General features: G+C 44.4%; 1 long non-coding RNA gene across 1 annotated transcript; it reads left to right on the top strand.

Annotated features, from left to right (window-relative positions):
- The first annotated feature begins 817 nt into the window (after positions 1 to 817).
- On the top strand, positions 818 to 26,593 carry LOC137626565 (uncharacterized). The gene is made up of 3 exons (XR_011041054.1): positions 818 to 922; positions 20,833 to 20,940; positions 26,325 to 26,593. It is a non-coding gene; the product is annotated as an uncharacterized lncRNA (long non-coding RNA).

Below are 26,593 nucleotides of genomic sequence, written 5' to 3'. Positions count from 1 at the left end.
ATATATATATATATATATATATATATATATATATATATATATATATATATATATATATATATATATATATAGGCCTATATATATATATATATATATATATATATATATATATATATATATATATATATATAGGCGCATATATATATATATATATATATATATATATATATATATATATATATATATATATATATATATATATAGATGCATAAAAATCACAGGGAAACGTGATGCTCAGATACAAAAGAATCACAGGGTAAATGAAAATATTAAATATAAGATTAAGTCCTGACTAGTTTTGTGATACTTCTTCAGTCCTCTGAAACTAGTCAGGACTTAATCTCATATTTCATAATTTCATTTTCCCTGCAGTTCTTTTGTACACACACATACAAACACACCCATATATATATATATATATATATATATATATATATATATATATATATATATATATATATATATATATATATATATATATATATATATTTTTTTTTTCTTTTTTTTTTTTGAGTGTATGTGATCAGCGTTTGATTGACGGTATGTGAATATGTATTTGTTTGCCTACTTAAAAATTCGAAAAAGTCTGTGAAAAATGTCATGAAAGTAGTTTATAGTATTTAATCCCTCTTATTGTAAAACCATCCGATTTAAGTATGCATATAATATAATATCTCTTATTCTATCTTTATTTCATAGTAATTAAAAGAAAGATACGATTAGATTATGATTTAGTGAAGGAAAAATTAATTTTTCCGTGCTCCAATAGTCTCGCTAAATGTATTGTTCCGCCCAGGCTGCAAGTGTCACTCGAGTCGTCATCACACTAATGGCTGCAGGCTGTTGTTGAAGGAGGAGAAAACAAGAATCCCTATTTAACGACATTTTCTAGTGATTAATCTGCCCTACATTTCCCTAAAAGGTTGGTACCGTTTATTTAGATAGCATTTCGAGTGTATTAAAGTATTATCAGAGTGATTATCAAACAGAAAATAGATATAAATGTAGTTTACAATGTTGGTAGGCTTAGCCAGTTTGAGTAGGCAGTCAAAGGATGAAGGATTTTAACATTGGCAGGACTTCGTAGTTCCTAATCCTATGTACTGAGGAAGTCCAGGTCTGATGTGTGATTAATATTAGTGGTAAAATTGAAGAACTGCAGTGAAAAGGATTGTAGAAATAACTTATTTTATGTATTTTGTTCTTTCTGGCCGAATTTTTAAAGATTTTTAGTTATGTTGGGTCTTACTGCCATACCTGAAAAGCTATGGCTTTGCACAAGGTATCGTCATCAGTTATGTTTAAAACTCCTCAAATTATACCTTGTAGGCCTACCATTATGATTGCATTAGTTTTATCTTTTTTAAACTTCCACCAATTATGAAAAAGTCATCATAGTTAAATAATTTCTAATCAAAACCCGTCAATAATAATGAAACTCAATTAAACCACTTTACCTTTTTGCATCTGGTAATTTTTAAAACTCATTTTCTGTGGAATGATTCATGGTAGTGTTAATGATATTTCAAATATGTCTCCTTTCTTAAATTGAATGAATTCACCTTTATTCGTTCTGGTGTAGCTTGCTTCACTCACAATTTAACATTTACATTATTGTTACTTTGTTATAGCAAGTTTCGCTACACTTATTAGCCCGGTTATAGTAGTCTTGTATTTTGACTTTATTTTACTAATCTAGTTTATCACTTGTTTCAGTTGGATTTTACTGTTGTGTAGTTTCCTTTGCTCGATTTTTAATAACTCATTGGACCTACGTACTGGGAAGCGGAACATGGTTTGCTATGCACGTCAGCCTACCATGTGAGCTAGTATCTTGGGATAATTTTACTTGTCTAATTTTTTATTTTGTTGAAATGGTTTTTGGTCTGGCGTAGCTTGCTTCACTTGTGATTTAACATCTAATTGTTCCCAAGTTCTGCCAAACGGAAATTATGTCGCTACGAATGCTAGCCCTATAGGATAGCATTTGTGGTATTATTATAGAACTACACGGGGAAAACTTTACTCATAAGAAAATGGGTTATATATTGAAAAACTCCTGTGTCTTGGAAAATGACCTTTATTTCTGTCGCAAATAAATAGTTAATGAGATATACTCTTAACATATCCTATGGTAATGGGGACTACCCAATGGGAACCGGGGTTTTTGTGTGGGGAAAATGTACTGGCGAATTTATAAAAAATGGTAAAACTAACATATTCTTCACTATACATTATTCTCTGGGACTCATAATAATTCCACAAAAAAATTGCTCAAAATATGAGTATCCTGTTCTTCTAGAATATATATTTCCCTCTTTGTTTACAATTTCAGAGTCATGTTTCTGTTCCTGTTTTGCGCGTTTGGGCATAGGTTCTTATTCGACTACAAGTTTATGCTTCATGCACATAAGCCCTCCTACTTGTTGCTGGGTTACGAGTTAATACTTTCTCCGCACTTACATCCTGCCCTTAGCATATGACAAAGTTTACCTGATTTGGGCATATGTGTATGCTGGAGTGTGATGTAGGCACTTTTGTGACACCCTGTTTTCTTAGCATAATTTTTCAGTTCCTTTATAGCTGTTTTACATGTCGGGTGTACGTTATGTAGCCCATCGTAACCAAGTGTAATGGCTACCCTTATGGCTATTTTGATGTTATAGCCGAGTTTCATGGTGAGTATCATGGTACTCCTGGTGTAGTGAATAATTTTTTAAAAGCTCATTGTGTTATCCCTCAAAGGTTGAAGTGTCCCAAATGCTATTCTGATAAGGATTTATTTGTGATTTACTTTAGTTTGTGACCTGGGAAGAGCGTTCCGGGAAGCATGCCCACGTCTAGGTTTGTGACTTGGTGGGGGGGGGAGGGAGTTCCGGTCGGTTTGCCCCTCCCTGGTCTAGGTGTGTGACCTGGGAAGTACTAGGTTAGGTTAGGTGGATTTGTTAGTTTCTGTGACCTTTTACAAATCTTTTGTAAAATCTTTTGTCTTGTTTACGCCCATCCTGCCCCTAGCATATGGCAAAGTTTACCTGATTTGGGCATATGTGTATGCTGGAGTGTGATGTAGGCACTTTTGTGACACCCTGTTTTCTTAGCATAATGTTTCAGTTCCTTTATAGCTGTTTTACATGTCGGGTGTACGTTATGTAGCCCATCGTAACCAAGTGTAATGGCTGCCCTTATGGCTATTTTGATGTTATAGCCGAGTTTCATGGTGAGTATCATGGTACTCCTGGTGTAGTGAATAATTTTTTAAAAGCTCATTGTGTTATCCCTCAAAGGTTGAAGTGTCCCAAATGCTATTCTGATAAGGATTTATTTGTGATTTACTTTAGTTTGTGACCTGGGAAGAGCGTTCCGGGAAGCATGCCCACGTCTAGGTTTGTGACTTGGTGGGGGGGGGGGGGGGAGTTCCGGTCGGTTTGCCCCTCCCTAGTCTAGGTGTGTGACCTGGGAAGTACTAGGTTAGGTTAGGTGGATTTGTTAGTTTCTGTGACCTTTTACAAATCTTTTGTAAAATCTTTTGTCTTGTTTACGCCCATCCTGCCCCTAGCATATGACAAAGTTTACCTGATTTGGGCATATGTGTATGCTGGAGTGTGATGTAGGCACTTTTGTGACACCCTGTTTTCTTAGCATAATTTTTCAGTTCCTTTATAGCTGTTTTACATGTCGGGTGTACGTTATGTAGCCCATCGTAACCAAGTGTAATGGCTGCCCTTATGGCTATTTTGATGTTATAGCCGAGTTTCATGGTGAGTATCATGGTACCCCTGGTGTAGTGAATAATTTTTTAAAAGCTCATTGTGTTATCCCTCAAAGGTTGAAGTGTCCCAAATGCTTTTCTGATAAGGATTTATTTGTGATTTACTTTAGTTTGTGACCTGGGAAGAGCGTTCCGGGAAGCATGCCCACGTCTAGGTTTGTGACTTGGGGGGGGGGGGGGAGTTCCGGTCGGTTTGCCCCTCTCTAGTCTAGGTGTGTGACCTGGGAAGTACTAGGTTAGGTTAGGTGGATTTGTTAGTTTCTGTGACCTTTTACAAATCTTTTGTAAAATCTTTTGTCTTGTTTACGCCCACCAAAAGTCCCTGGTTCCCTCCGGTTTTCATATGTTCTGGCAAACTAAACATGTTTGCTACCCCCCCCCCCCCCTGCCCGGTGGTTCAGTATCTTGGCTTTATCTAATTTATGTCTTGAGTTCAATTATGCAAACTGAACTAAGGGGCGAGCTTTAGCTTCATACTCCAGTCTCGGTTGGAACGTGGACTTAGCTTCCATATCCCATTATCAGACTAAATATATTAAGCACACATTTCTAGCATAACTTTTCATTATTAACATGAGTACAATTAGAGCTGTAATTATATTGCATATTCCATTATTGAAAACAGAGAACCAAGAAGCTTAGAGTATAAAGTGTTGGGCCATTTATTCTTTTTGATATAGTAACGTAATGACAGAAGCACCACATATCAGTTTTTTTTTTTCTTTAACTACTGGGAGGAAGGAGGGGCCAGCAGCATGTGCTAAGATGACCAAAGGAGCTAAGTGGTGATTTAGAATCTGTAAGTTTATTAATAGAGATTTTCAGCAGTAGTATATGGAATTCTAAATAGTGTATTTGCAAATATCTATTCAATTATATGAGTTTCAATTTCCTATCTAGTATTGCCCTGTTCTATAATGAAACCCTATTAGTTTTATTAGATGGTTAATATATGATACATTAATTTCTAGCGAAGTTGGAATTCGCCATAAGAAATAGACGAGTGCTGGTTAGTTTGGCATTTCCTCTATGATTAATGAGGCCTTGGGTATAATAACTTGTGTAGCAAGTTGTGCGGTTCATAAGCAAATAAGTAGACACTCACTGGCTTGTTATACCTGTCATGAATCATTTTAGAGGAGTGAATTAGTGCCATCCTTGAGCTTATAGCTCCCAAAAGGTTAAAAGGGTTCTAACACCAATACCAAACAGTCTTATGATAGGTTTATGCCACTGTACCTCTACCAGGTTACACAGCTGCTTGCCCTGATGTACGTTTGCTTTAGGGCTACAATGGAACTTGAATAGTGATGGATTGAAATGTGACGGTTATTTTGAATTCAAAGTTCATTGTTTACTTAAGGGAAACTGATGCTGGGCTATTGACCATGCAGTGATTTCAATCTCTTCTGGGAACTATTCTGTTTCTTTTTTGTATGACTTCATCATTAATTGGCCCTTTTAACCAATTATGAGTTCCAAATGTTTATGCACAAGTTCTCAGATATTTTACCACAACAGCCATTTGTTCTGTAACTGGAATACAAACTATGCTATTTAATAGAGGTATTACTTTTGGCGTAGCTGAATTAACAAGCCATTAATTTTTAAAGAGGGTTAACTACCCACACCGCTAGTAATGGGGGGTAGGGGAGGGTAGCTTGCTACCACCCCCCCTCACACACCTGTGATTGAGAGACGTTACTGCTCTTCATCCTCGTTGAATATTAGTAGACCATGTTGTTTTCGGCCAACCCCGGTTCTCGAGAGATGATGTTGCTTCTCCTAGCGAAGCAGCCCACCTCTCCCCACGGCTGAGGTCTTGTCACTAACTCCCCTCTTACAGATTTGGTCTTCCTTGGGGCTTACGGGCCGCCCTCCAAGGAAGCCTTGCTGCAGTTTGCAGTTCATCCGCATGGGTGCTTCTGTTAAGCAGTCATTGTCGCCGTCAGAGGTAGATCCCCTACCCTTGTCGACGTTGGGGTGTCAGAGGTGTCTCGTGTGGTTTCATCCAACTCCTCTGCCACTCCAGACTCCACAGCGGTTGCTGCCAACTTAGTTTCCCCCGTTCCTGATCATCCGCCGAAGGGGAGACTAAGTTCAACGTTTGTCTCTCCTGCAAATGTTTCTCCGCCTTGGGAAGCTCACTTATAGAGACGCCTCTTTGGAGGACTGCTGCAGTGCACAGTCAGCTTGCTGATCCAACGGCCCCCAGAGGGTGCATCCGTCGGAAGGCTCGCCTTCCTATTTGCCTAGAGGTCTCCCTTCACCAGCGGTGAAGAGGCACCTCTTTGGTTCATCGTCGTTGCTGCAGTCCCCTGCAGAGGAGCCTCCGCTGCATTCAGACCTTCATACATCAATCATCACTGTCCCTGCAACCAGTCTTGTGACTTCGGTCCTGGACCTCTCTGTTGCCGATCATTCGCGATCCCCTTCGGTGGATGCTCACCCTTACAAAGGGCACGCCAACCATCTATCCTCCTGCAGCTTGCCATCTGACAGACCTTCAGCACTCACCAGCAGTTTGTCAGACTGCTCGTCACTCTACAGCACTTCGGCGCACCCCTTCACCTGCTTGCTCTCACAGAAGGCAGCAAACTCATTTCCCTGCGCGCCAATGTTCGCCTACAAGTCAGCGCTCTCCTGCGTGCCCACGTTCACCTGTGCCCCTTGCGCTCACATGCTCAGGGTTGTCCACGCGCCAGCGCACTACAGCGTGTTTGCGCTCTCCTGCGGGTCCATGATCTCCTGCGTGCCAGCGCTCTCCTGCGCCAATGTGCCCACGATCTCCTACGCGCCAGCGCCAACATGCGCGCTTACTCTCTTCTACGCCCCATCACTCTCCTGCACGTCCTTACTCTCCTGCGCGTACTTACTCTCCTGCGCGCCCTTACTCTCCTGCGCGCCTGGTCTCTCTTGCGTGCCCTTACTCTCCTGCGCGCCAGCCTGTGCACCATTCATCGCCCGCGCGCCAGCCAGCGCACCAACCGTAGGCCATCCTGTGCACCATTCATCGCCTGCGCGCCATTATTCTCTGGCGCACAAGAACACTGTAGGTGAGATAGCAATCACATTGCAGCCCTCACTTACGCGCCAACTCTCACTGGCGCGCCGGCGCTCTCCTGGACATTTGCGTTGACCTGCGCGCCAAATATCTCCTATGCCCACGCACAGAGACACGCCCGCGCGCCAATAATATCCCACGCACCCATGCACGCGCCAAGATTCTCCTGCGCGCCCGCGCGTGCCAATCTTCTCCCGCATGCACACCAACAGGCAGGGGCGCAGGATCTACACCCAGCAAGGTCGCCATCGCCTCATTCCACTCCCAACAAACGCATTCCAGCACACCCTGCAGGAGAGGGGAAACAAACTCAAGCGGACGGGTTCCGGATCCCTAAACTGCCTTCTAAGGTGGACCCACCTACTTCAGTGACTTCTCATAGAGAATCTTTGGTCCCTTTCCCTTCAGGGGATCAGTCTGACTGTGCATCTGTCAGTTAGCAGCCTTGGTTCAGTGGCTTAATCAGAGCCGTAACACAGCCTTTCAAGCCAGTCCTGTCTGGCCGCTCATCAGAGCAACCTATAGCTCTGGACTTAAGACACGGTACCATGGCTTCCTATCCCTTTGAAGAGGAAAGGAGGAGTTTCTGACGCGGTCACTCCCCCAAGGGCGAAGCTGACTCCGTGCAGACCATCAAGGCAAGTCCCTCCAGTTTTTCAGGGATACTCTCCCTCCCTGTCGGATGAAGACCATCCGTCACCAAGGGAACCGCGCGAGGAGAGAGAGACTTCCATCGCACCAATGGAGGGAACCTCTCTTCACATGGAGAGTTCCCCGCAATATGAGACCAGGAGGGACATGACACACAGGCCTTCGATGTTGGAGTCTTATCTCCTTCCTCAGAAGGAGACCAAACACTCCAAAACTCTACCAAAGTCCTCCGCTAGGGCTAGAACAGAGACAGCCAGCCACTCAAGGAATGTCCGCGATGCCCAAGGAGACTTTGCTGCGAGTCCTACATCAGCAGGAGACCAACAAGAATCAGAACACGCATTCTGGCAGGTTCTGACTCTGAGGGTTCTCAGTGGGTTTTCTGACCCGGGGATACCCCCTCGAGAGGGCAAAGACGTGGTCTTAGACCGCGTCTTTGGTACTCAAAAACCCTCAGAGACCAGTGCAGCCCTGCCCTGGTCTCAAGGGTTGAAAAGTACCAGGGATGAGATATCCCAACAGCTCTCGGAGTTTACCTCCTCCAGCTGTGCCAGGGCTACGAACAAGCTCCTCTTACCTCCTCGTGTACAGCAAAGGAGGTACTTTAAGATCCTGGAGGAACTCAGTTCAGCTCTTCCTTTTCACCACTCTCTGGAAGAGCTAACCAGGGGAGTCCCTCTTGAGAGAAACTCCAGCCGGCAGATCTCGTTCTTGGCAATCGAAGTCCTTAAACAGGAAAAGGTCACCAAGTATGCAATGCAAGCTACTTCATGGCTGGACATCTGATTAGGGACCTTGGGTATCTTGATACGATCCGAGGATTTTTCCAAGGAGCGTACCAGGAAAGCGATGGAAACCTCCTTACTCTCAGGCACTCGCACGATTGAGTTTCTTACCCACCAAGTCTCGAACTTGTGGGCAAACACCATCTTGAAACATTGAGATGCAGTGTCTGAGAGGTTCCACCTCAGGTCCCAAGCATTGAAATAAATTGGCTCAGACATTGCACCCTAGAGGGGCCCATCTGTTTAAGCCTAAGGACGTGGAAGTTGCTGCTGAGAGGTGGAGAAAGTATTATAGAGACTCCCTCCTCCACAGGGCTTTAAAAACAACTAAGCCCTATAAACCTCCAGCAACCCAGCAGTCCCGTCCAACTAAGACCGCGGCGACAAAAAGAGCAGCGAAGACAGTGGTGCCTAAGCCCTCCAGGGGAGGAAAGAAAACTAGAGAGAGATGCCAAGGCCACAAACACTAGGACAGGCACTCCCCCTGCGTTTCCACCAGTGGGGGGATGCCTACAAAGTTGCTCAAACAGGTGGAAGGAACTCGGGGCCGATTCCTGGACAATCTCCGTGATCCGTCTAGGATATCGCGTCCCATTCATAACATCTCTACCTTCCCTGACCAGGAATCCAGTGTCATTAGACTCCCTTGCCATGGGATCGGCAAGGGGCAAGCCCTTCGGGCAGAGGTCCAGACCCTGTTGAAGAAGGGCGCTCTCCAAGAGGTCCTCGACGGGTCCCCAGGCTTCTTCAGTCGACTCTCTCTTGTAAGAAAGGCGTCTGGAGGCTGGAGACCAGTCATCGACCTCTCAGCCCTGAACAAGTTTGTCAAACAAACTCCGTTCAGCATGGAAATGGCAGACGCGGTCAGACTACCAGTAAGACCTCAAAACTTCATGTGTACACAGGACATAAAGGACGCGTACTTCCAGATCCCAGTCCATCCGTCTTCAACGAAGTACTTAAGATTCAGTCTAGACAACAGAAAGTACCAGTTCAAGGTGATGTGCTTCAGTCTTTCCACAACACCCCAAGTTTTCACCAGAATGTTTGCCCTAGTGTCCTCTTGGGAACACAGGATTGGCATCCGTCTCCTCCGTTATCTGAACGACTGGGTAATCCTAGCAGACTCTGTGTCAACCTTTCTTCAACACCGAGACAAACTTCTGAGACTTTGCCAAGATCTAGGGATCATGGTAAATCTCAAGAAGTCTTCTCTGCTTCCTACACACAGACTGGTATACTTAGGTATGATCATACACACCAATCTCCAATCTCCACAAAGCCTTCCCTTCAGACAACAGGATAACAAGGCTGAGAAAGGGCGCAAGACCTTTTCTCAGACGAGAAGAACTTCCAGCCCAAACGTATTTACTTCTCCTTTTTCACCTTTCATTGCTGGCCCGTCTAGTTCCCAATGGTTGCCTCAGGATGAGATTCCTCCAGTGGCAACTCAAGTCCCGGTGGAATCAAGCTCACGACTCCCCAGACATCCGGAACCCCATGTGATCAGCGGAACTGACAGACTTCCAGTGGTGGGTGACAGACAAGAATCTACGAAAGGTAGTGGACTTTCTCGTCCTCCCCCCGGATTTGATGCTGTTCTCAGACTTCAAAAAAAAGAGTGAGGGACCCACGTGCTGCACCACACGACCTCAGGCCTGTGATCAGAGTCAGAAAAGTACCTCCACATAAATCTCCTAGAGATGAAGGGGGTCTTTCTGGCCCTCCAACAGTTCCTGGCAGTCCACTCTGTGGGGATGAGCAACAACACCACAGTAATGGCTTACATCAACAAGCAAGTAGGTACTTATTCGCAACATCCATTCCATCCAGGAATAGAGATACTGAGATGGGCCGAAATCCAATCGATACCACTATCGGAACGCTTCACTCCGGGCAAAAGGAATGTGTTAGCCGACAACCTGAGTAGAGCATCTCAGATAGTGAGTACCAAGTGGTCTTTGGATCATCTAGTAGCCAAGAAAGTCCAGACTTTGTGGGGTTCTCCACCTGTGGACCTCTTTGCAGGGCCCTGAACTTAAGGCTCCTGCTGTATTGTTCCCCAGTCCCAGATCCCAAGGCTCTCTAGCAAGATGCTTTCATGCTTTCCAACAACGGTGGGACTACATCGACGTTTACGCCTTTGGGGGAAAGGCGTAAACGTCGATGAGGAGGGTACTCAACAAGACCAGAACATTAGTCAATCTTTCAATGACCCTCATAGCTCTGCTGTGGCATCACACAGGATGGTGTCCGGACCTTTTGCAGCTCCTAACGGAGCCCCCAAGAGAATTTCCTCCACGACACAATCTACTCAAACAACCACATGACAATATATTCCACAAACCCGTAGCTTCGCTACGACTTCACACCTGTAGACTATTTAACATCTCCTCTCTCAGAGAGGATTTTTGCAACAAGTTGCCATTAGGATGGCTGGATACCTGCTTAAGTCATCAGCAGCAGTCTACCAGGCGAAGTGGAAAGTCTTCTGTGGTTGTGTCTTGGAAGGGGAGTCTCTCCACTCGATGCCACTCTTCCATCAATAGTGGAGTTCCTCTTGCATTTGCGTGAAGAGATGTGCCCATCACTCTCGGCAGTGAAAGGCTATCGCTCAGCCTTAAGCCTCACCTTCTTTCTGAAAGGAATGGACATCTCTTCATCGCTAGAACTTTCTTTACTCATACGGAGTTATAAACTTACCTACCCCCAGTCAGAAGTGAGACCTCCCCAATGGAACGTGGTTCGAGTTTTCAGGTCTTTTAAGAAACCTCCCAATGAACCATTACGCCAGGCAACCGGTTCGTGCTAGCTTTGGCACCGGCCGAGCGAGTCGGTGAACTTCATGGTTTCTCATACAACATCGCCCATTCAAGGGAATTTGGAGAGGTAACGTTCAGCTTTGTTCCTGAGTTTATTGCTAAGACTCAGAACCCGGGATTGGCGGATCCATGATTCGACTACTTCCAGATTTCTGGTCTCCGTACTGTAACAGATGACCCAGACCATCTTTTACTATGCTCAGTGAGGAGTTTAAGGCTGTATCTTCAGAGAACTGCCGCAGCCCGTCCTCGTGTGCCTGCACTATTCATCAGCTCAGGAAGGACCAAGAGGAGGGTCACCAAGAACATCATCTCAGTGTGGATTCACCAGGTCATAGACCATGCACTGAATCGAAACCCTCCTCCGTCACGTCGCCCCAAAGCTCATGATGTCATTGGCTTAGTTACGTCCCTGGCATTCAGGAGAAACTTCTCATTGATGCAAGTTCTTCGAGCTGGTGTGTGGAAGCGTCAGAACATGTTCACATCCCACTACATGCAAGACATGACCCACAGGAGACTCGATACGTTCTCTATCGGTCCTGTGGTGGCTGCACAACAGCTGGTTTGAAACCTCAAGTTCCTTATTGGACAGGTAGCAGAGGGTTGAGGGCATTGTTACCCAGTTTTAGTCTGCTTGAATGAAAAGGTTTGACTGGCCCTTATTCTTTTCTTCATCATCCCCTCTCTTGGGGAAAGCAGCATCCTGGGTTCTGTGCATAGATGACCTCAAACCACTGCAGGTAAAGCATGCTCCCTTGTGTACCTAGTATTAAGACTAATACTGTTGCGGCCCCATACCCTTACGAGGTGGTATTGGGAAAGTCCTAGCTGCACAGTTTTTCCTTCTAAAGAACTTGGAATATCTTTACCAGGACAGTCACACTTCTACGTACCTCAACAAACAGCTTGTGTAGGCTGCGAACCTTGCGTAGCAATGTTTTAGCGAGGCGCAGGGACTCCTTATTTTTTTAGTACTGATACACTGAGATAAGAAGCTCCCGGGTAAAAGCCAAAAGCCAGATTGTCTGGGACGTCCACCCTTCCTAATGGGGGTGTCACCCCTATTAAACAGCATGGTTTGTATTCCAATTACAGAACTAATGACAAATTCGTAGATAATTTGTATTTTTCCTAACTATACAAACCTTAGCTATTTAAGTAAACTTACCCTCCAGCCCTATCCCCCTTGAAGTCCTACTTCCAAGCAAAGTGAGCTCAATCACAGGTGTGTAAGGGGGAGCGGTAGCAAGCTACCCTCCCTACCCCCGGCTAGCTAGCGGTGTGGGTAGTTAATCCACGTTAAAATTTAGGGCTCTTCATTTCAGCTACGCCGAAAGTAATACCCCTATTAAATAGCTAAGGTTTGTATAGTTAGGGAAAATACAAATTATCTATGAATTTGTCATTTTTATAATATAAAGAATTATATGGCTTGGCTTGACAAAATTTAGGTAAAGCACAACAATCATAGATTCATAACAACAGTCAGAAATTGTAGAATAGTTAAATATCTTACCATGTTACTTTTTTTTTTTTATTCTTTCATAGGTAGTGTATGAAAGATTCATTTGTTCCGTAACTTGAATACAAACCACGCTATTTAATAGGGGTATTACTTTCGGCGTAGCTGAAATGACGAGCCATTAATTTTTAACGAAGGGGTACTACCCACACCGCTAGTTAGCGGGGCTAGGGGAGGGTAGCTTGCTAACACCCTACCCCCCCCCCCCTCTTACACACCTGTGCATGAGCTCACTTTGCTCTCGGCTTGGATGGTAGTCGGACGTGTCCGCTTTCATCCTCGCCGTCATTTGGCAGCCATTTAATGCTTTTGTCTTTTTCTTTTTCTAGTTCTGTTTGTGAAGTTGGCCTCTGCGATCATGCGCACCTGCCCTCGGTTTCCCGACCGCCCATGTGGAACATTCATGTCGGCGGTCGAGACCGATCCTCATGCCCTTTGTCCTTCTTGTAGGGGCCAACGGTATGATAGTAACAACAGGTGTAGGGAGTGGTCTACCTCCCTGTGGGAGAGGTTTAAGCAACGACGTAAGAAGTAGTCCAAGCGGGATATTTCTCCTTCGAAGGTTTCTTTGAAAGGAGAAAAACCTAAGGCCTCTTCTTCCATTGCCCAAACCTCCTCCAAAGCTCCCACTCGGTCGGTCTCTTTCGAGAGACCATCGAGTGGTAGCTAGACAGATGTACTGTTTACCAACCTCGCGGCTCGAGAGATGACGTTGCTTCCCCTAGCGAAGCAGCTCCACCTCTTCCCCTGGGGAAGGATATGTCACTAACTCCCCTTTTTCATCTTTGGTCCTCCTTGGGGCTTACGGGTTCGCCCTCCAAGGAGGTTTTGCTTAACTACATCCGATTGGGTGCCGCTGTCAAACATTCGCCGTCACCGACAGAGGTTGATCCTCTGTCTCTTGTCGACGTTGTGGTGTCAGAGTTATCCAATGCGGTATCACCCATCACCTCTGCCTCTCCAAACCCTACGGTAGCTGACGGCTTAGTTTCTTCCGTCTTTGTTCAGCCTACGAGGGAGAAACTAAGTCCAACTTCAGCCTCTCCTGCTAGTGTTTCTTTCCCTCGGGGAGTTCACTTACAGAGACTCCTCTTAGGAGGACTGCAGAAGGTCAGCTCGCTGACCCTACAGGCCCCAGAGGGCGCATTCGTCACAAGGCTCGCCTTCCTCTTCGCCAGAGAGGCCTTCCTTCACCCGAGGTTAGGAGGCGCCTCTTCGGTTCAACATCTTCAATGGAGTCCCCCGCAGAGGAGCCTCGATTACAATCACCGATCTCTGTTCCTTCATTGGTCCAGGACCTTTCTGCAGATCATTCACGATCTCCTTCGGTGGAAGTCCTTTTAAAGGACACGTCGACCTCCCACCCGACAGACCTGCCGACCTGCCGTCTGCCTTCCTGTATAAACCTAACAAGGTTTCATCTGAGCACTCTAAGGCGCGCCACCCCGATACGCGCTATGCGCCAACGAGACCTGACAAATGCGCTCTAGTAGTTCGTCAGGCCCCATCAACAAACTCTAACACGGGCATCAAGTGCGTATGCGCCTACACACACATACGTCTTAACAGGAGCACAGCTCCATCACGCGCTATGCACGCCCTCACGCACATACGCTCCCATGTTCTCCTGCGCGCCAGGCCTTGCTTGAGCCTATGCCTACGTGCCTACGCCCAGCTGCGCGCCAACTCTCACCCCTGCATGCCGTGAACCTCCTGCGCGTCAGCGCTCACGCCCAGTAGTTAATTATCCTACACACCAACGATCTACTGTTCTGGGAGCTGCTGGGAAGTCAACTAAACTGACTTATCCCACGCGCCAGCTAATACCATCACGGCAGCGCTCGGCTTCACACTCGCGCCCGCGCACCGCCATCCTTCTCCAGCACGCATCCGAGTGGATACACGCGCGCACTTGCTTATCCTCAACTACGGATTCGCGCCCGCATTCTGTCGTGCGGCCACAAGCATCACAGGCTTCAACTGCGCGCCCGCGCGCTACGGATCTTTCTCCTGCGCGTGCGCCTTACGACTGGTACAGGCACGCGAACTCTCGCCCGCGCACTCGATGTCTTCATCCTGCGTGTCCGCGCGCGAATACTCTCCCGCACGCGTGCGCGCTAACAGCCTCCCGCATGCGCTCCTGTGCGCCAACAGTCTCCCGCGCGCCCGCAGTCTCCAGCGCCCACGCGCGCGCCAGCAGTCTCTCGCGCACGAGTCCTGGTATTCTCCCTCGCGCGAGCACCATTACTCTCCCTCGCACGAGCATCAATATCCTCCTGCGCGCGAGACTGCTGAATTAGGCACGGCAAGGTCACCATTGCCTCATTCCCCTCCCCGCAAGCGCATACCACCGCGCATTGTGGGAGAAGGGAAACATCTAGAGGGGTCCAGGATCCCAAAGCCATTTCAGGCGAACCCACCAATGATGAGAACTCCTCCCAGGGATCCTTCAATTCCTGTCCCTTCAAGCGGTATGTCTGACAGCGGGCCTGTCATCCAACAGCCCTGGTTCGGTGCACTGATCAGAGCCGTAATGCAGGCTTTCAACCCTGTCTTCTCTGAATTAGGGCACAGATCCATGGCTGATTCTACCCATTTGAAGAGAAAAAGAGGAGTTTCAGACGCGGTAACTTCTCCAAGGGCAAAACTGACTCCACACAGACCTTCCAGGCAGGTTCCTTATTTCCCCCAGACTCTCTCTCCTTCCCTTTCGGACGAAGATTTCCCATCCCCAGGGGAATCGCGCGAGGAGAGACTTTCCCCCATCGCACCAATGAGGGAAACCTCTCCTCGCGCCGAAATGCCGTCTCAGGCGGGGATTGAAAGGAACATTCCATCCTCGTCAATGTTGGAGTCCTACATCCTTCCCAGGAATGAATCTAAGGACTCCAAAACATTGCCGAAGTCCTCTATTAGGACTAGGATGGAGCCAGCTAGCCACTCAGAAAACGTCCGCGACTCTCCCCAAGAAGAGTCTTTGGGGACAGAAGGAGACTTCGCTGCAAGTCCTACATCAGGAGGAGACCAGCAAGAGTCAGAACATGCATTTTGGCAAGTTCTGACTCTAATGAGGGCTCTCAACGGGATTTCCGACCCAGAGATCCCTCCTAGAGAGGGCAAGCAATGCTCTGGTCTCAAGGGGTTAAGAGTACCAGGGACAAGATCTCTACAGCTCTCCGAGATGTCCTCCTCCAACAGTTCCAGTGCCACCAACAAGCTCCTACCGCCTCCTCGCGTACAGCAGAGGAGGTAGTTTGAGATCCTTGAGGAGCCTTGTTTAGCTCTTCCTCTTCACCACTCGTTGGAAGGGCTTACCAGGGGAGTCCCTCTTGAAAGAGACTATAACCGGCAGGTCTCATTCTCGGCGACTGAGATCCTTAACTAGGAGAAAGCTGCGAAGTGTACTATGCAAGCCACTTCGTGGCTCGATATCTGGTTGAGGACCTTAGGTATCCTGATACGTTATGAGGGTTTCTCCAAAGAACGTACCAGGAAAGCTATGGAGACCTTTCTTTTCTCAGGTACTCGCACGATCAAGTTTCTGGCCCACCAAGTCTCGAACTTGTGGGAAAATACCATTCTGAAACGTAGGGATGCAGTAGCTGAGAGATTCCATCAGAAGGTCCCTAGCACCGAGATCAATAGGCTCAGACATTCCTCTCTAGAGGGATCCATCTTGTTCGACCCTAAGGATGGGGAATGTGGAACCTGCCACTGAGAGGTGGAGGAAGTCTCATCAAGACTCCCCTCTTCATAGGGCTTTAACATCCAAGCCCTATAAGCCTCCTGCACTACAGTAGTCCTGTCCAGTCAAGACCGCTAGAACGATGACAGCAGCAAAGACCTTGGTGTCTAAGCCCTTTCCTGTCAAAGAAAGGAAAGGCAAAATGTCCTCCAGGGGAGGCAAGAATCCTAGAGGGAGCAGCCGAGGCTGCAAACGCTAGGATAGGCAGTCCCCCTGCATGTCCACCAGTGGGGGGATGCCTACAAAGTTGCTCAAACAGGTGGAAGGAACTCGGGGCCGATTCCTGGACAATCTCCGTGATCAGTCTAGGATATTGCGTCCCGTTCACAATATATCTACCTCACCTGAGGACCAATCCAGTGTCATTGAGCTCCCTTGCCATGGGATTGGCAAGGGGGCAAGCCCTTCAGGCAGAAGTCCAGACCCTGTTGGAGAAGGCCGCTCTCCAAGAGGTTCTCAACGAATCTCCAGGCTTCTTTAGTCAACTTTCTTGTAAAGAAGGCGTCTGGAGGATGGAGAACAGTCATCGACCTCTCAGCTCTGAACAAGTTGGTCAAACAAACTCCGTTCAACATGGAGACGGCGGACACGGTCAGACTAGCAGTATGACCGCAAGACTTCATGTGCACACTGGATCTAAAGGACATGTACTTCCAGATCCCAGTCCATCCGTCTTCAAGGAAGTACTCAAGTTTCAGCCTAGACAACAGAAAGTATCAGTTCAAGGTGCTGTGCTTCGTTCTCCTCACAGCACCACAAGTCTTCACCAGAGTGTTCACCCTAGTATTATCCTGGGCACACAGGATTGGCATCCGTCTCCTCCGTTATCTGAACGACTGTGTCATCCCTTCTTCAACACCGAGACAAACTTCTGAGACTTTGCCAGGATCTGGGGATCATGGTAAATCTCAAAAAGTCCTCACTGCTTCCCACTCAAAGACTGGTATACCTAGGCATGATTATAGACACCAATCTCCAAATCCTTCCCATCAGACGACAGGATAGCAAGGCTGAGGAGAAGAACTTCCAGCCCAATCGTGGTTACGTCTCCTCGGTCACCTTTCATTGCTGGCTCGTCTAGTTCCCAACGGTCGCCTCAGGATGAGATTGCTCCAGTGGTAACTCAAGTCCTGGTGGAATCAAGCGTACGACTCCCCAGACATCCAGATCCCCATGGGACCTGCGGAACTGACGGATCTCCAGTGGTGGGTGGCAGACGAGAACCTACGAAAAGGGGTGGATCTTCTCGTCCTCCCCGGATTTGATGCTGTTTTCAGATGCTTCAAAAAAAGGGTGGGGGCCCCACGTGCTGCACCACAGGACCTCAGGCCTGTTGTCAGAATCAGAAAAGTACCTCCATGTAAATCTCCTAGAGATGAAGGGCGTCTTTCTGGCCCTTCAACAGTTCCAACAGTACCTGGCAAGTCACTCTGTGGTGGTGGTGAGCGACAACTCCACAGTAGTGGTCTACATCAACAAACAAGGAGGAACTTTTTCGCAGCAACTATCCCATCTAGCAGTAGATATATTGAGGTGGGCCAAAATCCACTCGATACCATCGGCACGCTTCATTACGGGCAAAAGGAATGTGCTCGCCGACAATCTGAGCATAGCATCTCAGGTAGTGAGTACCAAGTGGTCTTTGGATCATCTAGTAGTCAATTAATTCCTGAGTTTGTGGGGTTTTCCGACTGTGGACCTTTTCGCAACGGCCCTGAACTTCAGGCTCCTGCTGTACTATTCCCCAGTCCCAGACCCCAAGGATCTCTGGCAAGATGCTTTCCAACAACAGTGGGACAACATCAACGTTTACGCCTTTCCCCCGTTCTGTCTGATGAGGAGGGTACTCAACAAGACCAGAACATCGGTCAATCTTTCAATGATCCTTATAGCTCCGCTATGGCATCACGCGAAATGGTTCCCAGACCTTCTGCAACTCCTAACGGAGCTACCAAGAGAACTCCCTCCATGACACAATTTACTCAAGCAACCACATGCTAACATCTTCCACAAAGTCGTAGGTTCACTACGACTTCACGCCTGGAGACTATCCAGCATCTCCTCTCTGAGAGAGGATGTTTTGCAACCAGTTGCTGTCAGGATGTCTGGACACCTGCGAAAGTCTTCGGCAGCAGTCTAAAAAAACAAAGTGGAAAGTCCTCTGTGGTTGGTGTCGTGGAAGGGGTATCTCTCCACTCGATACCACTATTCCAACAATAGCGGAGTTCCTCGTGTCTTTGGGTGAAGAAATGGGCCTTTCAGTTTTGGCAGTGAAAGGCTATCGCTCAGCCTTAAATCCCGCCTTCAGGCTGAAAGGAGTGGACATTTCCTCATCGCTAGAACTTTCTCTACTCATACGTAGTTATGAACTTACCTGCCCTCAGTCGGAAGTGAGACCTCCCCAAGGAAATTGGTTCGAGTTCTCAGGTCTCTTAAGAGACCTCCCTATGCACCATTACGCCAGGCATCAGATTGCCACCCAACCTGGAAGACGGTATTCCTGCTAACTTTGGCCTCGGCCAAGCGAGTTAGCGAACTTCATGGTCTCGTATGACATCGCCCATTCAAGGGGATGGCGGGAGGTAATGTTCAGCTTCGTCCCTGAGTTTATTGCTAAGACTCAGAATCCTCGAGTGGCGGATCCTCGATTCGACTCCTTCCGGATTTTTAGTCTCCGTACTGTAACAGACGACCCAGACCATCTCTTACTATACCCAGTAAGGAGCTTGAGGCTGTACCTCAAAAGAACAGCTGCACCCCATCATCATGTTCTAGCACTGTTCGTCAGCACAGGAAGGACTAAGAGGAGGGTCACCAAGAACATCATCTCTGCATGGATTCGTAGGGTCATTGACCTGGCCTTGAATCCAGACCCTCCTCCGTCACGTCGCCCTTGAGCACATGATGTCAGGGGCATAGCTACGTCCCTGGCCTTCAAAAAAAAATTTCAGTGACGCAGGTTCCGCAAGCAGGGGTGTGGAAACGTCAAACAACATTCACATCCCACTACCTGCAAGACGTGATCCACAGGAGACTCGATACGTTCGCTATCGGCCCTGTGGTGGCTGCACAACAGCTGGTTTAATACTTCAAGCTCCTTATTGGACAAGTAGCAGAAGGTTGAGGGCATTGTTACCTAGTTTTAGTCTGCATGAATGAAAAGGTTTGACTGGCCCTTATTCTTTTCTTCATCATCCCCTCTTTTGAGGAAAGCAGAATCCTGGGTTCTGTGCATAGCTGACCTCAAACCACTGCAGGTAAACCATGCTCCCTTGTGTTCCTAGTATTAAGATTAATACTGTTACATCCCCTTACCCTGACGAGGTGGTATTGGGAAAGTTCTAGTCTACAAGTTTCCATCTAAAGAACTTCAAAACAACTTCCTAGGACGAGTCACACTTCTTTATACCTTCACACACAGCTTGCGTAGGCCTCAGTCCTAACGTAGCAAGGTTCTAGCGAGGTGCAGGGACTCCTTATTTCTTGGGTGCTTATACACTCAAATAACGAGTCCCCGGGCAAAGCCTAAAGCCAGACTGGCTGGGAGGTCCACCCTTCCTAATGGGCGAGTCACCCCAATTAAATAGCGTGGTTTGTATTCAAGTTGCGGAACAAATGACAAATTCGTAGATAATTTGTATTTTTCCTAACTATACAAACCTTAGCTATTTAACCAAACTTGCCTGCCGGCCCTATCCCGCTTGAAGTCCTACCTCCAAGCAAAGTGAGCTCAAGCACAGGTGTGTGAGAGTGGGGTAGGGTAGCAAGCTACTCTCCCCTACCCCCGCTAACTAGCGGTGTGGGTAGTAAACCCTCATTAAAAATTAATGGCTCGTCATTTTAGCTACGCCAAAAGTAATACCCCTATTAAATAGCTAAGATTTGTATAGTTAGGAAAAATACAAATTATCTACGAATTTGTCATTTTAATGTTCTATAAATATTTTTAATTAATTACTTCTCGTGTAGTTTATTCATTTCCTTATTTCCTTTTCTCACTGCGCTATTTTCCCTGTTGGAGCCCTTGGGCTTATAGCATCCTTCTTTTCCAAATAGGGTTGTAGCTTAGCACATAATTATAATAGTAATAATAATGATGATAATAATATGAGAGGCAGAGGGGGTGACAAAGGTCCTTGCTAAGAGTCCATGCAGCTCAAGCATTGATCACTTCCAGGGAAGCAATTGAACCCTTCAGTTTAGTTTAGTTTAGTTCCAGGGGACTTCCAGTCCTAATTAATTAAAGTATGAGAGATTGTATGCTGCTTAAGAACAAATCACAACTGGCGCTCCTCGTCCAGCTCCCCGAGCAGTTGGACTAATACTAGCTTGCTCTGAAATGATATCCCTGATTAAAGGATTCAGGTTTATATGGCTAGGAAAAATACAAATTTCTTAATAGAAATTAAAATTTTTTAATCCTTGTTTCGTTTTTCATGACATAATACTAATGCATTTTTTTTTCCACCAGCACAAGATGTCCGGTCATTCACGGCATTCCCTGCTTCGAGTTACCAAATAGTCCCTGTGCTCCCACCATCTACAGACGATCCTCTACCTTCGACTTAACAAACTTGAGGTAAGGATTACTGTAAATATGCCCATCTATGATACTTTGAATAATGACTCACAGATGGCTTGCACATACATGTACAACTTGCAGGAACAGAGGAGCAGTGGAATAATGTTTATTTGTGAGTGACGCAAGCCATGTCAGGGCAGAAACCATTTGAGGGATATGATAGAAATTATACAGAATCATGGTACATTAATAGTAACCCACGTGGACGGCAGGTTCAGCACATCCGCTTGCCAGAACAGACGAGCAATGAGATATTGTTTACTTTGGTAACAAAGTGAGCCATACATACATACATGTATATACCAAGGCACTTCCCCCAATTTTGGGGGTTAGCCGACATCAAACAAATAAAGCAAAAAAGGGGACCTCTCCTCTCTACGTTCCTCCCAGCTTGACAAGGGACTCAACCGAGTTCGGCTGGTACTGCTAGTGGGGCCACAGCCCACTGTCCCCCATTATCCACCACAGATGAAGCTTCATAACACTGAATCCCCTATTGCTGCTACCTCCACGGTCATCCAAGGCACCGGAGGAAGCAGCAGGTCATCCAAGTGCCAAAACCATTTGAGGGACATGATGTGAATCATAGTTTATTTTGATACTTTAGTTTTACTCCAATTACACGAACTGTATATTTCTCTAGCTGGTTATTTTGCATTTATTATGTATTTCTGACAATTGCTATTGCTGCAAATCCTTTTTTTTCCCTCTCCCCCTGAAGCCCTGGTTCCCCCAGAATTGTTATTGCAAGGTGGGGTTGGGGGAAATTAGGTTATGCCAACTAATGAACAGGTGGTTTGCCAAGTATTCATGGTATGATATTGATAAAATAATGAGTAGTTTTCATGTATTTAGCTTGAAATTCAAGTGTCATCTATTTACGCTTATCTCATAACGCTCAACTAAATGATTGTCCCAATCTTTTTGCTGCTTTAGAAATAATTGGTGAATAATTGTGCTTATGCATTTGTCATTTGGGTTTAGGACTGTTTAATACCTTGACATATTTACTTTCTTGAACTTTTTGAACTAAATGAAACTTCCAAAATCTCGGCCATTTTAGAGCCTGTGCGATTACTTAATGACTCATATGTTTATAGAAAGTGCTAGCGGGGAAAAGTACATAAGGCCTCTTCATTTATTCACTGGCTGCCACATGTGTAGTAAGTGCTTTAGGGGGAGTAACATCTATTTATACTGGTAATTAATTAAGTGTGATGTAAATAAAAAGTTCTAAGGTTTACTAGCATCATTGATTAAAAAGTAGGGTACATTTAGTGGGCGAAGACTTCAGTCAATAAGGACGACCAGTTAGCACCTTAGGCTATGCCATGTGGATGTAGTTTCAATTTGATACATCACTTTTTATCTTGATATTCCAAATCTCAGGATTCCCATTATACATTAGAGTGATGTATTTTCCCATCTGGTTTTGGTGTGATTCACGCTTGTCTGTCATTCGCAGATTTTGTAATTCACATTTTCTATTATCTCCACCTGAAAAACACTATTGTCCACTTGGACTCTCCTGTAATCATGACATTTAAGTGGTTTAGAAACAAAAATATTAAAGTTTTGAATCAACAATAATGGCTGGCAATGTTGGACACAAATGGTAACCTGTTTAAATAGTGTATGGTTAACTTATAAGGGTAGAAAAATAAGCATGTCTTCTAATAAAATATATTTCCTAATATAAACAGATTATGTAGCACAACATATTGGAACAGCATTGCATACTATATATTCAACTTACTGGGGTAAAGCTTGGAAACTGCATACGAAAATAATCTGGAATATATTTTCTTTATTATTTAATGCGTTTATCTACACATTACAATATCTCAAAAGTTTCATGTAACAATTTTACCTCCGGTTTTGAAATAGAAGATCCATTCTGAGACTAACGTTAATAAGGAAAAATAGTGGGAAATAAAGTTATTTGATTGGCAGGTGAACACTTAAAATGAGTAAGATATAAAAGCGGAAGATGGCCTGGCATTTATACATGGGAGTTTCACTTGATGTATTGTCTTTTAATTAATAAAGTAAATAATGGTTTTTGCATTGTGCACATATGATACTCCATCATAACTACCCAAATCTATTTGGATAAGCATTACATGGCCAGAGTTTATGCATGTTTTTTTTTTTTAGGTTATTTGATGTTGAAAAGAGGTATTATTTTCATTAATGAGACATTAGAAAGGAGATGGTTTGTAGCCCGTAGCCATATTTGCTACAATAGTAACAATTGGTTGGTGATGAGGAACCACTTAACCTGCCTGACTGAGTCAAGAAACCTTTGTTTTTAGTTAATTGGTTAAAGAATATGGTTTTGGCTCTCACATTTATCACCATCACTGTTGGAGCTTCTCCTCTCTCACATTGGTTTGTTATAATCTCCAAGTCAAAAGGAATGCAGATTTTGAAGAGAGAAAATTCTGTTATGAGTTGCAGTTTCCAAGACCTTTTAACAATCATGTACACTCCATTAAGAACAAGTGAGCAAGTCCTGAACGCGGACATGGTCCTCGTAGAGGACATACCTCCGCCAAGGTGACCTAGAGCGCCATATGTCCTAGAATCATGAATTGATGTGACTTCGACCTTCACATGACCTTGACCTTCACGTGACCTTCAAGTGACCTTGACCTTCACGTGACCTTGACCTTCACATGACCTTGGCTTCAAGTGACCTTGATCTTCAAATGTACTTGACCTTCACGTGACCTTGACCTTCAGGTGACCTTGACCTTCACGTGACCTTGACCTTCACGTGACCTTGACCTTCACGTGACCTGCTTGACTTTTGACCTTCAAGTGATCTTTGTTCATTTGCCACTGATACTTAATATGACATTGATATAATGCACCAATATGACCTTGACCTTTGACCTTTATAAATTTGAACATCACCCATGGGTTGCGCCTGGACTAGGACTTCCCTGTTGGCTTATGCAAAAGTCAGTGCTTTATTTCTGTCTCTTGATATGGCCACTTATGTCATAGTGACACCAGTGACCCCTGTGACCTTGACCTTGGGGTGACCTTGACCAAAATTTAATCAGTTCTTCCATACACATTGGGGAACTACTTGGCCAAGTTTGAAGTGATTCCGTGTAGAAATGTGGCCTCTACGTTGTCCACAGACAGACAGACAAACAGAGAAACAAACAAACAAACAAACAAACAAACCGAACCGAAAACATAACCTCCTGGCGGAGGTAAAAATCTGTAGTATGTTGCCTGAAGTTTTTCCAAGACCACACATTTTACTTTGGTTTGTTATAATCTTCAAGTCAAAGAGAAATCCAGACTTTGTGGAGAGAAAATTCTTTGATAATTTGTAGTCTCCATGACCTGTTAACAATAATGTACACTTTTCAGTAAGAAGAAAAATCTGTAATTGCATGGATTTTTTTTCTATGGCTATGCATTTTTCATTTGATATTTTAACTTTTAAAAATTATAGCTTTATTTCGATATAATAATTAATAGTTGCCCTAGGTAATTCATTATTTATTTAGTTTAGCTGCATACCAGGGCAACAACAAATGCTTCATTAAATACTTGTTATGATTGATGGATTTATATATATACATTCTTTTCTTAACAATCCTCCTAATATCAGCAAAGAAATCTTTGAAAGATATGCTTCCAAATCAGTAAGTGAAATACAGTAAAAGACTGAGTAATGATACAATGATATTTTTATTAATTTTTATAGTTGTAGGATAGATGGCTTAACCTAACCCATTGCTTGTTATTAACTTAGTAGCTACAGTATATAACCTGAAGGTTAGATTCCTACAAAGGAGCATTAAAATATAGGAGCTTAAACTTGCTTTCTCCTGCTAAATACTCTGTGATGTAAACACATTGTAATACTCAAAACAATAAATAATTTGTTAGTTGATGTAAAATAAAATTATGATTGATTAGATATTGGGAGTTCAGTCAAGGGACAAGGGAAGGATAGACCATCCACTGGTAGATAAAAGCAGGATTTTATATAATTAATGGGTAAGGTTGGATAGATTTTTCATTGTTTCAAGATATCGTTGGGTAATCATTGGCAAAAGACACACGTTGTCGTGTGTTTCTTAATGTTTAAGATGTTACTCTGGTAAGAACAGATTTTCAGCTTAATAGTATAGAATGAAGTATAATAAATCAAAACTAATAAATAACGTTAAATAAGTTCGTCAATGGACTAATAGAGACTTAATTAGTGAGTTGGGGAGTGTGTGATAAGCTTTTCCAAATGGGTAGAATAGGCTGGTTCAGTGATTGGATGTTGAACAGAAAATCTACTTGGAAAAAAATGATCAATATGACAGGATGGCTGGAGTTAGTTTATAATATATAATGAGCTTTTAGTATACCATTTTAATTATGACCAGGATACATTTGCTTCATAAAATTGGGAAGTTGCAAGTAGGTACTTCTACCAATGAAGTTGGAAGGTTATGTATTACCCCCCCCTTTTTTGTGTGTGTGTTTGTGAACAGCTTCCTGACCACAATCTTAATCGTAGAGTAATGAAACTTGCAATGATTAACTGTTATGAATAAAGCTGGAAATTATTAAATTTTTGAAGGTCAAGGTCAAAGGTCAAAGTCACGTTCTAGAAAAATGTCCAATTCACGTAATCAGCCGTAAGTTTAGGCATCGTTGTCATAGAGACTTCAAACTTGTTCAAATTAGTGTATGAAAATCCACGCCAATTAATATATGTCAATGTCAAAGGTCAAGGCCGAACAAAAGGTCGAAAAATAAGCTGCCGCGACAGATGTGTGGGCTCTAGTGAGGGCCCCTCTTAGTTTTTTGTTTCTAGGATAGTTGAACCAACAATAATTTTTCATTTGCACAGCACCATACTCTTTTATACTAGGTATTATTCTACTCCTAAAGCTATTAGTGTTAGTAAATCCTAGTTTTGCTCAGAATTTATACACACGATCCTGCCAGGTATCCTCTGTGGTGTAAGGGAGAATATTTCACTCTGCGAAGTATGGTTTGAGTATCAAAGCAAATTGAAGGATTAGGGAAGCTCTAGAGTGTGTGTGGATTACCAGAGGCCAGATGTTCAGTCATGTAGTGAAGTATTTCCTTGGTAGGATTTTAGGATTAATACTTCTCCACTTTACAAGATATACTTTTGCCTGTAATGTTTGATATTTATAAATGTCATAAACATGTCTAGTTTGCCATTATTTCCAATATTTTATATTCATTACATTAGAGTATTTATATTTATGCTTTTATCATACAATATATTTTACTAAAAGTATAGTCATGATATTAAAATGCACAGTAAAATATTTGAATAAGACTTAATTACCTGTACAATTAACCTCTTTATATTATTTTTTCAGAGTAGAATCATCAAACGAAAAGCAAATTAATCAGCAAGTGTACCCTTAAGTATAGTGAGACCCTTCCTAATGACATCAAGATGAAGATTAGCAGAGGAATATCCAGGAAATTGCTGAGGAAGAAAAATCAACTACTTTGATTCATTTCTAATATGAAAAATGAGCTCCTATTCGTCTCTACTGAAGCGGCCTCTTTTATCATCAAACTGCAGGAGAAATATCAATATTGTAGTACATTAATGTTGAAATGTTCAATTGACCAAAGTTAT

The sequence above is a fragment of the Palaemon carinicauda genome, chromosome 34 (assembly GCF_036898095.1).
Source record: "Palaemon carinicauda isolate YSFRI2023 chromosome 34, ASM3689809v2, whole genome shotgun sequence".
Classification (NCBI taxonomy): Eukaryota; Metazoa; Arthropoda; class Malacostraca; order Decapoda; family Palaemonidae; genus Palaemon; species Palaemon carinicauda.
Note: the sequence above shows the minus strand (reverse complement) of the source record. Positions and strands in the feature narration are given on the sequence as shown.